Source organism: Ambystoma mexicanum, chromosome 6p (assembly GCF_040938575.1).
Source record: "Ambystoma mexicanum isolate Mex_15411 chromosome 6p, UKY_AmexF1_1, whole genome shotgun sequence".
NCBI classification, from domain to species: Eukaryota; Metazoa; Chordata; class Amphibia; order Caudata; family Ambystomatidae; genus Ambystoma; species Ambystoma mexicanum.
In genome coordinates this window covers 29170552-29183803 of record NC_090935.1, presented here as the reverse complement: position 1 = coordinate 29183803, position 13252 = coordinate 29170552, and positions in this window count along the sequence as shown.

Below are 13252 nucleotides of genomic sequence, written 5' to 3'. Positions count from 1 at the left end.
CCAAGAGCCTCTCTGTGAAAGCTGAATTTAGAAGTGCGCCCAATATCCTCTGTGAAAAATTAAATTTAGAAGTGTTCACAAGAGCCTCTCTGTGAAAGTTGAATTTAGAAGTGTCCCCAATAGCCTCTCTGTGAAAAGTTGAATTTAGAAGTGCGCCCAATATCCTCTGTGAAAAGTTTGATTTAGAAGTGTCCCCAATAGCCTCTCTGTGAAAGTTGCATTTAGAAGTGTGCCCAAATAGCCTCTCTGTGAAAGTTGTCCCAATAGCCTCTCTGTGAAAGTTGAATCTAGAAGTGTGCCCAAATAGCCTCTCTGTGAAAGTTGAACTTAGAAGTGTGCCCAATAGCCTCTGTGAAAGTTGAATTTAGAAGTGTCCCCAGGAGCCTCTCTGTGAAAGTTGAATTTAGAAGTGTCCCCAATAGCCTCTCTGTGAAAGTTGAATTTAAAAGTGTGCCCAATATCCTTTGTGAAAATTTGAATTTAGAAGTGTCCCCAATAGCCTCTCTGTGAAAGCTGAATCTAGAAGTGTCCCCAATAGCCTCCCTGTGAAAGTTGAATTTAGAAGTGTCCCCAAGAGCCTCTCTGTGAAAGCTGAATTTAGAAGTGCGCCCAATATCCTCTGTGAAAAGTTGAATTTAGAAGTGTTCACAAGAGCCTCTCTGTCAAAGTTGAATTTAGAAGTGTCCCCAATAGCCTCTCTCTGAAAAGTTGAATTTAGACGTGCGCCCAATATCCTCTGTGAAAAGTTTAATTTAGAAGTGTCCCCAATAGCCTCTCTGTGAAAGTTACATTTAGAAGTGTGCCCAAATAGCCTCTCTGTGAAAGTTATCCCAATAGCCTCTCTGTGAAAGTTGAATCTAGAAGTGTCCCCAAGAGCCTCTCTGTGAAAGTTGAATTTAGAAGTGCGCCCAATATCCTCTGTGAAAGTTGAATTTAGAAGTGTCCCCAAGAGCCTCTCTGTGAAAGCTGAATTTAGAAGTGCGCCCAATATCCTCTGTGAAAAGTTGAATTTAGAAGTGTTCACAAGAGCCTCTCTGTGAAAGTTGAATTTAAAAGTGTCCCCAATAGCCTCTCTGTGAAAAGTTGAATTTAGAAGTGCGCCCAATATCCTCTCTGAAAAGTTTAATTTAGAAGTGTCCCCAATAGCCTCTCTGTGAAAGTTACATTTAGAAGTGTGCCCAAATAGCCTCTCTGTGAAAGTTATCCCAATAGCCTCTCTGTGAAAGTTGAATCTAGAAGTGTCCCCAAGAGCCTCTCTGTGAAAGTTGAATTTAGAAGTGCACCCAATATCCTCTCTGTGAAAGTTGAATTTAGAAGTGTCCCCAAGAGCCTCTCTGTGAAAGCTGAATTTAGAAGTGCCCCCAATATCCTCTGTGAAAAATTGAATTTAGAAGTGTTCACAAGAGCCTCTCTGTGAAAGTTGAATTTAGAAGTGTCCCCAAGAGCCTCTCTGTGAAAGTTGAATTTAGAAGTGCACCCAATATCCTCTCTGTGAAAGTTGAATTTAGAAGTGTCCCCAAGAGCCTCTCTGTGAAAGCTGAATTTAGAAGTGTGCGCAATAGCCTCTCTGTGAAAGTTGAATTAAGAAGTGTGCCCAATAGCCTCTCTGTGAAAGTTGAACTTAGAAGTGTGCACAATAGCCTCTCTGTGAAAGTTGAATTAAGAAGTGCGCCCAATAGCCTCTCTGTGAAAGTTGAATTTAGAAGTGTCCCCAATAGCCTCTCTGTGAAAGTTGAATTTAGAAGTGTGCCCAATAGCCTCTCTGTGAAAGTTGAATTTAGAAGTGTCCCCAAGAGCCTCTCTGTGAAAGTTGAATTTAGAAGCGCGCCCAATACCCTCTGTGAAAAGTTGATTTTAGAAGTGTCCCCAATAGCCTCTTTGTGAAAGCTGAATTTAGAAGTGTCCCCAATAGCCTCTCTGTGAACGTTGCATTTAGAAGTGTGCCCAAATAGCCTCTCTGTGAAAGTTGCATTTAGAAGTGTGCCCAAATAGCCTCTCTATGAAAGTTGTCCCCAATAGCCTCTCTGTGAAAGCTGAATCTAGAAGTGTCCGCAATAGCCTCTCTGCTAAAGTTGCATTTAGAAGTGCGCCCAATATCCTCTGTGAAAATTGAATTTAGAAGTGCGCCCAATATCCTCAGTGAAAGTTGAATTTAGAAGTGTCCCCAGGAGCCTCTCTGTGAAAGTTGAATTTAGAAGTGTCCCCAGTAGCTTCTCTGTGAAAGTTGAATTTAAAAGTGCGCCCAATATCCTCTGTGAAAATTTGAATTTAGAAGTGTCCCCAATAGCCTCTCTGTGAAAGCGGAATCTAGAAGTGTCCCCAATAGCCTCTCTGTGAAAGTTGAATTTAGAAGTGCGCCCAATATCCTCTGTGAAATTTGAATTTAGAAGTGTGCCCAATATCCTCTGTGAAAGATGAATTTAGAAGTGTCCTCAAGAGCCTCTCTGTGAAAGCTGAATTTAGAAGTGCGCCCAATATCCTCTGTGAAAAGTTGCATTTAGAAGTCTTCCCAAGACCCTCTCTGTGAAAGTTGAATTTAGAAGTGTCCCCAAATAGCCTCTCTGTGAAAGTTGTCCTCAATAGCCTCTCTGTGAAAGCTGAATCTAGAAGTGTCCCCAATAGCCTCTCTGTGAAAGTTGAATTTAGAAGTGCGCCCAATATCCTCTGTGAAATTTGAATTCAGAAGTGTGCCCAATATCCTCTGTGAAAGTTGAATTTAGAAGTGTCCCCAAGAGCCTCTCTGTGAAAGCTGAATTTAGAAGTGTCCCCAATAGCCTCTCTGTGAAAAGTTGAATTTAGAAGTGCGCCCAATATCCTCTGTGAAAAGTTTAATTTAGAAGTGTCCCCAATAGCCTCTCTGTGAAAGTTGAATTTAGAAGTGTCCCCAAGACCCTCTCTGTGAAAGCTGAATTTAGAGGTGTCCCCAATAGCCCCTCTGTGAACGTTGCATTTAGAAGTGTGCCCAAATAGCCTCTCTGTGAAAGTTGCATTTAGAAGTGTGCCCAAATAGCCTCTCTGTGAAAGTTGTCCCCAATAGCCTCTCTTTGAAAGCTGAATCTAGAAGTGTCCCCAATAGCCTCTGTGTGAATGTTGAATTTAGAAGTGCGCCCAATATCCTCTGTGAAAGTTCAATTTAGAAGTGCGCCCAATATCCTCGGTGAAAGTTGAATTTAGAAGTGTCCCCAGGAGCCTCTCTTTGAAAGCTGAATCTAGAAGTGTCCCCAATAGCCTCTGTGTGAATGTTGAATTTAGAAGTGCGCCCAATATCCTCTGTGAAAGTTGAATTTAAATGTGCGCCCAATATCCTTTGTGAAAATTTGAATTTAGAAGTGTCCCCAATAGCCTCTCTGTGAAAGCTGAATCTAGATGTGTCCCCAATAGCCTCCCTGTGAAAGTTGAATTTAGAAGTGTCCCCAAGAGCCTCTCTGTGAAAGCTGAATTTAGAAGTGCGCCCAATATCCTCTGTGAAAAGTTGAATTTAGAAGTGTTCACAAGAGCCTCTCTGTGAAAGTTGAATTTAGAAGTGTCCACAATAGCCTCTCTGTGAAAGTTACATTTAGAAGTGTGCCCAAATAGCCTCTCTGTGAAAGTTATCCCAATAGCCTCTCTGTGAAAGTTGAATCTAGAAGTGTCCCCAAGAGCCTCTCTGTGAAAGTTGAATTTAGAAGTGCGCCCAATATCCTCTGTGAAAGTTGAATTTAGAAGTGTCCCCAAGAGCCTCTCTGTGAAAGCTGAATTTAGAAGTGCGCCCAATATCCTCTGTGAAAAGTTGAATTTAGAAGTGTTCACAAGAGCCTCTCTGTGAAAGTTGAATTTAGAAGTGTCCGCAATAGCCTCTCTGTGAAAAGTTGAATTTAGAAGTGCGCCCAATATCCTCTGTGAAAAGTTTAATTTAGAAGTGTCCCCAATAGCCTCTCTGTGAAAGTTACATTTAGAAGTGTGCCCAAATAGCCTCTCTGTGAAAGTTATCCCAATAGCCTCTCTGTGAAAGTTGAATCTAGAAGTGTCCCCAAGAGCCTCTCTGTGAAAGTTGAATTTAGAAGTGCACCCAATATCCTCTCTGTGAAAGTTGAATTTAGAAGTGTCCCCAAGAGCCTCTCTGTGAAAGCTGAATTTAGAAGTGCGCCCAATATCCTCTGTGAAAAATTAAATTTAGAAGTGTTCACAAGAGCCTCTCTGTGAAAGTTGAATTTAGAAGTTTCCCCAATAGCCTCTCTGTGAAAAGTTGAATTTAGAAGTGCGCCCAATATCCTCTGTGAAAAGTTTGATTTAGAAGTGTCCCCAATAGCCTCTCTGTGAAAGTTGCATTTAGAAGTGTGCCCAAATAGCCTCTCTGTGAAAGTTGTCCCAATAGCCTCTCTGTGAAAGTTGAATCTAGAAGTGTGCCCAAATAGCCTCTCTGTGAAAGTTGAACTTAGAAGTGTGCCCAATAGCCTCTGTGAAAGTTGAATTTAGAAGTGTCCCCAGGAGCCTCTCTGTGAAAGTTGAATTTATAAGTGTCCCCAATAGCCTCTCTGTGAAAGTTGAATTTAAAAGTGCGCCCAATATCCTTTGTGAAAATTTGAATTTAGAAGTGTCCCCAATAGCCTCTCTGTGAAAGCTGAATCTAGAAGTGTCCCCAATAGCCTCCCTGTGAAAGTTGAATTTAGAAGTGTCCCCAAGAGCCTCTCTGTGAAAGCTGAATTTAGAAGTGCGCCCAATATCCTCTGTGAAAAGTTGAATTTAGAAGTGTTCACAAGAGCCTCTCTGTGAAAGTTGAATTTAGAAGTGTCCCCAATAGCCTCTCTGTGAAAAGTTGAATTTAGACGTGCACCCAATATCCTCTGTGAAAAGTTTAATTTAGAAGTGTCCCCAATAGCCTCTCTGTGAAAGTTACATTTAGAAGTGTGCCCAAATAGCCTCTCTGTGAAAGTTATCCCAATAGCCTCTCTGTGAAAGTTGAATCTAGAAGTGTCCCCAAGAGCCTCTCTGTGAAAGTTGAATTTAGAAGTGCGCCCAATATCCTCTGTGAAAGTTGAATTTAGAAGTGTCCCCAAGAGCCTCTCTGTGAAAGCTGAATTTAGAAGTGCGCCCAATATCCTCTGTGAAAAGTTGAATTTAGAAGTGTTCACAAGAGCCTCTCTGTGAAAGTTGAATTTAAAAGTGTCCCCAATAGCCTCTCTGTGAAAAGTTGAATTTAGAAGTGCGCCCAATATCCTCTCTGAAAAGTTTAATTTAGAAGTGTCCCCAAAAGCCTCTCTGTGAAAGTTACATTTAGAAGTGTGCCCAAATAGCCTCTCTGTGAAAGTTATCCCAATAGCCTCTCTGTGAAAGTTGAATCTAGAAGTGTCCCCAAGAGCCTCTCTGTGAAAGTTGAATTTAGAAGTGCACCCAATATCCTCTCTGTGAAAGTTGAATTTAGAAGTGTCCCCAAGAGCCTCTCTGTGAAAGCTGAATTTAGAAGTGCCCCCAATATCCTCTGTGAAAAATTGAATTTAGAAGTGTTCACAAGAGCCTCTCTGTGAAAGTTGAATTTAGAAGTGTCCCCAAGAGCCTCTCTGTGAAAGTTGAATTTAGAAGTGCACCCAATATCCTCTCTGTGAAAGTTGAATTTAGAAGTGTCCCCAAGAGCCTCTCTGTGAAAGCTGAATTTAGAAGTGTGCGCAATAGCCTCTCTGTGAAAGTTGAATTAAGAAGTGTGCCCAATAGCCTCTCTGTGAAAGTTGAACTTAGAAGTGTGCACAATAGCCTCTCTGTGAAAGTTGAATTAAGAAGTGCGCCCAATAGCCTCTCTGTGAAAGTTGAATTTAGAAGTGTCCCCAATAGCCTCTCTGTGAAAGTTGAATTTAGAAGTGTGCCCAATAGCCTCTCTGTGAAAGTTGAATTTAGAAGTGCGCCCCATATCCTCTGTGAAAGTTGAATTTAGAAGTGTCCCCAAGAGCCTCTCTGTGAAAGTTGAATTTAGAAGTGTCCCCAAGAGCATCTCTGTGAAAGTTGAATTTAGAAGTGCTCCCAATATCCTCTGTGAAAGTTGAATTTAGAAGTGCGCCCAATATCCTCTGTGAAAGTTGAATCTAGAAGTGTCCCCAAGAGCCTCTCTGTGAAAGTTGAATTTAGAAGTGTCCTCAATAGCCTCTCTGTGAAAGTTGAATTTAGAGGTGCGCCCAATATCCTCTGTGAAAGTTGAATTTAGAAGTGTCCCCAATAGCCTCTCTGTGAAAGTTGAATTTAGAAGTGTCCCCAAGAGCCTCTCTGTGAAAGTTGAATTTAGAAGTGCCCCCAATAGCCTCTCTGTGAAAGTTGAATTTAGAAGTGCGCCCAATATCCTCTGTGAAAGTTGAATTTAGAAGTGTCCCCATTAGCCTCTCTGTGAAAGCTGAATTTAGAAGTGTCCTCAATAGCCTCTCTGTGAAAGTTGAATTTAGAAGTGTGCCCAAATAGCCTCTCTGTGAAAGTTGAACTTAGAAGTGTGCCCAATAGCCTCTGTGAAAGTTGAATTTAGAAGTGCGCCCAATATCCTCTGTGAAAGTTGAATTTAGAAGTGTCCCCAAGAGCCTCTCTGTGAAAGTTGAATTTAGAAGTGTGCGCAATAGCCTCTCTGTGAAAGTTGAATTAAGAAGTATGCCCAATAGCCTCTCTGTGAAAGTTGAACTTAGAAGTGTGCGCAATAGCCTCTCTGTGAAAGTTGAATTAGGAAGTGTGCCCAATAGCCTCTCTGTGAAAGTTGAACTTAGAAGTGTCCCCAATAGCCTCTCTGTGAAAGTTGAATTTAGAAGTGTCCCCAATAGCCTCTCTGTGAAAGTTGAATTTAAAAGTGCGCCCAATATCCTTTGTGAAAATTTGAATTTAGAAGTGTCCCCAATAGCCTCTCTGTGAAAGCTGAATCTAGAAGTGTCCCCAATAGCCTCCCTGTGAAAGTTGAATTTAGAAGTGTCCCCAAGAGCCTCTCTGTGAAAGCTGAATTTAGAAGTGCGCCCAATATCCTCTGTGAAAAGTTGAATTTAGAAGTGTTCACAAGAGCCTCTCTGTGAAAGTTGAATTTAGAAGTGTCCCCAATAGCCTCTCTGTGAAAAGTTGAATTTAGACGTGCACCCAATATCCTCTGTGAAAAGTTTAATTTAGAAGTGTCCCCAATAGCCTCTCTGTGAAAGTTACATTTAGAAGTGTGCCCAAATAGCCTCTCTGTGAAAGTTATCCCAATAGCCTCTCTGTGAAAGTTGAATCTAGAAGTGTCCCCAAGAGCCTCTCTGTGAAAGTTGAATTTAGAAGTGCGCCCAATATCCTCTGTGAAAGTTGAATTTAGAAGTGTCCCCAAGAGCCTCTCTGTGAAAGCTGAATTTAGAAGTGCGCCCAATATCCTCTGTGAAAAGTTGAATTTAGAAGTGTTCACAAGAGCCTCTCTGTGAAAGTTGAATTTAAAAGTGTCCCCAATAGCCTCTCTGTGAAAAGTTGAATTTAGAAGTGCGCCCAATATCCTCTCTGAAAAGTTTAATTTAGAAGTGTCCCCAATAGCCTCTCTGTGAAAGTTACATTTAGAAGTGTGCCCAAATAGCCTCTCTGTGAAAGTTATCCCAATAGCCTCTCTGTGAAAGTTGAATCTAGAAGTGTCCCCAAGAGCCTCTCTGTGAAAGTTGAATTTAGAAGTGCACCCAATATCCTCTCTGTGAAAGTTGAATTTAGAAGTGTCCCCAAGAGCCTCTCTGTGAAAGCTGAATTTAGAAGTGCCCCCAATATCCTCTGTGAAAAATTGAATTTAGAAGTGTTCACAAGAGCCTCTCTGTGAAAGTTGAATTTAGAAGTGTCCCCAAGAGCCTCTCTGTGAAAGTTGAATTTAGAAGTGCACCCAATATCCTCTCTGTGAAAGTTGAATTTAGAAGTGTCCCCAAGAGCCTCTCTGTGAAAGCTGAATTTAGAAGTGTGCGCAATAGCCTCTCTGTGAAAGTTGAATTAAGAAGTGTGCCCAATAGCCTCTCTGTGAAAGTTGAACTTAGAAGTGTGCACAATAGCCTCTCTGTGAAAGTTGAATTAAGAAGTGCGCCCAATAGCCTCTCTGTGAAAGTTGAATTTAGAAGTGTCCCCAATAGCCTCTCTGTGAAAGTTGAATTTAGAAGTGTGCCCAATAGCCTCTCTGTGAAAGTTGAATTTAGAAGTGCGCCCCATATCCTCTGTGAAAGTTGAATTTAGAAGTGTCCCCAAGAGCCTCTCTGTGAAAGTTGAATTTAGAAGTGTCCCCAAGAGCATCTCTGTGAAAGTTGAATTTAGAAGTGCTCCCAATATCCTCTGTGAAAGTTGAATTTAGAAGTGCGCCCAATATCCTCTGTGAAAGTTGAATCTAGAAGTGTCCCCAAGAGCCTCTCTGTGAAAGTTGAATTTAGAAGTGTCCTCAATAGCCTCTCTGTGAAAGTTGAATTTAGAGGTGCGCCCAATATCCTCTGTGAAAGTTGAATTTAGAAGTGTCCCCAATAGCCTCTCTGTGAAAGTTGAATTTAGAAGTGTCCCCAAGAGCCTCTCTGTGAAAGTTGAATTTAGAAGTGCCCCCAATAGCCTCTCTGTGAAAGTTGAATTTAGAAGTGCGCCCAATATCCTCTGTGAAAGTTGAATTTAGAAGTGTCCCCATTAGCCTCTCTGTGAAAGCTGAATTTAGAAGTGTCCTCAATAGCCTCTCTGTGAAAGTTGAATTTAGAAGTGTGCCCAAATAGCCTCTCTGTGAAAGTTGAACTTAGAAGTGTGCCCAATAGCCTCTGTGAAAGTTGAATTTAGAAGTGCGCCCAATATCCTCTGTGAAAGTTGAATTTAGAAGTGTCCCCAAGAGCCTCTCTGTGAAAGTTGAATTTAGAAGTGTGCGCAATAGCCTCTCTGTGAAAGTTGAATTAAGAAGTATGCCCAATAGCCTCTCTGTGAAAGTTGAACTTAGAAGTGTGCGCAATAGCCTCTCTGTGAAAGTTGAATTAGGAAGTGTGCCCAATAGCCTCTCTGTGAAAGTTGAACTTAGAAGTGTCCCCAATAGCCTCTCTGTGAAAGTTGAATTTAGAAGTGTCCCCAATAGCCTCTCTGTGAAAGTTGAATTTAGAAGTGTCCCCAAGAGCGTCTCTGTGAAAGTTGAATTTAGAAATTTGTACAATAGCCTCTCTGTGAAAGTTGAATTTAGACGTGTGCGCAATAGCCTCTCTGTGAAAGTTGAATTAAGAAGTGTGCCCAATAGCCTCTCTGTGAAAGTTAAACTTAGAAGGGTCCCCAATAGCCTCTCTGTGAAAGTTGAATTTAGAAGTGTGCCCAAATATCCTCTCTGTGAAAGTTGAATTTAGAAGTGTCCCCAAGAGCCTCTCTGTGAAAGTTGAATTTAGAAATTTGCCCAATAGACTCTCTGAGAAAGTTAAATTTAAAAGTGTCCATATAGAAGTGTCCACAATAGCCTCTCTGTTAAAGTTGATTTTAGAAGTGTCCCCAATAGCCTCTCTGTGAAAGTTGAATTTAGAAGTGTCCCCAAGAGCCTCTCTGTGAAAGTTGAATTTAGAAGCGCGCCCAATACCCTCTGTGAAAAGTTGATTTTAGAAGTGTCCCCAATAGCCTCTTTGTGAAAGCTGAATTTAGAAGTGTCCCCAATAGCCTCTCTGTGAACGTTGCATTTAGAAGTGTGCCCAAATAGCCTCTCTGTGAAAGTTGCATTTAGAAGTGTGCCCAAATAGCCTCTCTATGAAAGTTGTCCCCAATAGCCTCTCTGTGAAAGCTGAATCTAGAAGTGTCCGCAATAGCCTCTCTGCTAAAGTTGCATTTAGAAGTGCGCCCAATATCCTCTGTGAAAATTGAATTTAGAAGTGCGCCCAATATCCTCAGTGAAAGTTGAATTTAGAAGTGTCCCCAGGAGCCTCTCTGTGAAAGTTGAATTTAGAAGTGTCCCCAGTAGCTTCTCTGTGAAAGTTGAATTTAAAAGTGCGCCCAATATCCTCTGTGAAAATTTGAATTTAGAAGTGTCCCCAATAGCCTCTCTGTGAAAGCGGAATCTAGAAGTGTCCCCAATAGCCTCTCTGTGAAAGTTGAATTTAGAAGTGCGCCCAATATCCTCTGTGAAATTTGAATTTAGAAGTGTGCCCAATATCCTCTGTGAAAGATGAATTTAGAAGTGTCCTCAAGAGCCTCTCTGTGAAAGCTGAATTTAGAAGTGCGCCCAATATCCTCTGTGAAAAGTTGCATTTAGAAGTCTTCCCAAGACCCTCTCTGTGAAAGTTGAATTTAGAAGTGTCCCCAAATAGCCTCTCTGTGAAAGTTGTCCTCAATAGCCTCTCTGTGAAAGCTGAATCTAGAAGTGTCCCCAATAGCCTCTCTGTGAAAGTTGAATTTAGAAGTGCGCCCAATATCCTCTGTGAAATTTGAATTCAGAAGTGTGCCCAATATCCTCTGTGAAAGTTGAATTTAGAAGTGTCCCCAAGAGCCTCTCTGTGAAAGCTGAATTTAGAAGTGTCCCCAATAGCCTCTCTGTGAAAAGTTCAATTTAGAAGTGCGCCCAATATCCTCTGTGAAAAGTTTAATTTAGAAGTGTCCCCAATAGCCTCTCTGTGAAAGTTGAATTGAGAAGTGTCCCCAAGACCCTCTCTGTGAAAGCTGAATTTAGAGGTGTCCCCAATAGCCCCTCTGTGAACGTTGCATTTAGAAGTGTGCCCAAATAGCCTCTCTGTGAAAGTTGCATTTAGAAGTGTGCCCAAATAGCCTCTCTGTGAAAGTTGTCCCCAATAGCCTCTCTTTGAAAGCTGAATCTAGAAGTGTCCCCAATAGCCTCTGTGTGAATGTTGAATTTAGAAGTGCGCCCAATATCCTCTGTGAAAGTTCAATTTAGAAGTGCGCCCAATATCCTCGGTGAAAGTTGAATTTAGAACTGTCCCCAGGAGCCTCTCTTTGAAAGCTGAATCTAGAAGTGTCCCCAATAGCCTCTGTGTGAATGTTGAATTTAGAAGTGCACCCAATATCCTCTGTGAAAGTTGAATTTAAATGTGCGCCCAATATCCTTTGTGAAAATTTGAATTTAGAAGTGTCCCCAATAGCCTCTCTGTGAAAGTTGAATTAAGAAGTATGCCCAATAGCCTCTCTGTGAAAGTTGAACTTAGAAGTGTGCGCAATAGCCTCTCTGTGAAAGTTGAATTAGGAAGTGTGCCCAATAGCCTCTCTGTGAAAGTTGAACTTAGAAGTGTCCCCAATAGCCTCTCTGTGAAAGTTGAATTTAGAAGTGTCCCCAATAGCCTCTCTGTGAAAGTTGAATTTAGAAGTGTCCCCAAGAGCGTCTCTGTGAAAGTTGAATTTAGAAATTTGTACAATAGCCTCTCTGTGAAAGTTGAATTTAGATGTGTGCGCAATAGCCTCTCTGTGAAAGTTGAATTAAGAAGTGTGCCCAATAGCCTCTCTGTGAAAGTTAAACTTAGAAGGGTCCCCAATAGCCTCTCTGTGAAAGTTGAATTTAGAAGTGTGCCCAAATATCCTCTCTGTGAAAGTTGAATTTAGAAGTGTCCCCAAGAGCCTCTCTGTGAAAGTTGAATTTAGAAATTTGCCCAATAGACTCTCTGAGAAAGTTAAATTTAAAAGTGTCCATATAGAAGTGTCCCCAATAGCCTCTCTGTTAAAGTTGATTTTAGAAGTGTCCCCAATAGCCTCTCTGTGAAAGTTGAATTTAGAAGTGTCCCCAAGAGCCTCTCTGTGAAAGTTGAATTTAGAAGCGCGCCCAATACCCTCTGTGAAAAGTTGATTTTAGAAGTGTCCCCAATAGCCTCTTTGTGAAAGCTGAATTTAGAAGTGTCCCCAATAGCCTCTCTGTGAACGTTGCATTTAGAAGTGTGCCCAAATAGCCTCTCTGTGAAAGTTGCATTTAGAAGTGTGCCCAAATAGCCTCTCTATGAAAGTTGTCCCCAATAGCCTCTCTGTGAAAGCTGAATCTAGAAGTGTCCACAATAGCCTCTCTGCTAAAGTTGCATTTAGAAGTGCGCCCAATATCCTCTGTGAAAATTGAATTTAGAAGTGCGCCCAATATCCTCAGTGAAAGTTGAATTTAGAAGTGTCCCCAGGAGCCTCTCTGTGAAAGTTGAATTTAGAAGTGTCCCCAGTAGCTTCTCTGTGAAAGTTGAATTTAAAAGTGCGCCCAATATCCTCTGTGAAAATTTGAATTTAGAAGTGTCCCCAATAGCCTCTCTGTGAAAGCGGAATCTAGAAGTGTCCCCAATAGCCTCTCTGTGAAAGTTGAATTTAGAAGTGCGCCCAATATCCTCTGTGAAATTTGAATTTAGAAGTGTGCCCAATATCCTCTGTGAAAGATGAATTTAGAAGTGTCCTCAAGAGCCTCTCTGTGAAAGCTGAATTTAGAAGTGCGCCCAATATCCTCTGTGAAAAGTTGCATTTAGAAGTCTTCCCAAGACCCTCTCTGTGAAAGTTGAATTTAGAAGTGTCCCCAAATAGCCTCTCTGTGAAAGTTGTCCTCAATAGCCTCTCTGTGAAAGCTGAATCTAGAAGTGTCCCCAATAGCCTCTCTGTGAAAGTTGAATTTAGAAGTGCGCCCAATATCCTCTGTGAAATTTGAATTCAGAAGTGTGCCCAATATCCTCTGTGAAAGTTGAATTTAGAAGTGTCCCCAAGAGCCTCTCTGTGAAAGCTGAATTTAGAAGTGTCCCCAATAGCCTCTCTGTGAAAAGTTCAATTTAGAAGTGCGCCCAATATCCTCTGTGAAAAGTTTAATTTAGAAGTGTCCCCAATAGCCTCTCTGTGAAAGTTGAATTGAGAAGTGTCCCCAAGACCCTCTCTGTGAAAGCTGAATTTAGAGGTGTCCCCAATAGCCCCTCTGTGAACGTTGCATTTAGAAGTGTGCCCAAATAGCCTCTCTGTGAAAGTTGCATTTAGAAGTGTGCCCAAATAGCCTCTCTGTGAAAGTTGTCCCCAATAGCCTCTCTTTGAAAGCTGAATCTAGAAGTGTCCCCAATAGCCTCTGTGTGAATGTTGAATTTAGAAGTGCGCCCAATATCCTCTGTGAAAGTTCAATTTAGAAGTGCGCCCAATATCCTCGGTGAAAGTTGAATTTAGAACTGTCCCCAGGAGCCTCTCTTTGAAAGCTGAATCTAGAAGTGTCCCCAATAGCCTCTGTGTGAATGTTGAATTTAGAAGTGCGCCCAATATCCTCTGTGAAAGTTGAATTTAAATGTGCGCCCAATATCCTTTGTGAAAATTTGAATTTAGAAGTGTCCCCAATAGCCTCTCTGTGAAAGCTGAATCTAGATGTGTCCCCAATAGCCTCCCTGTGAAA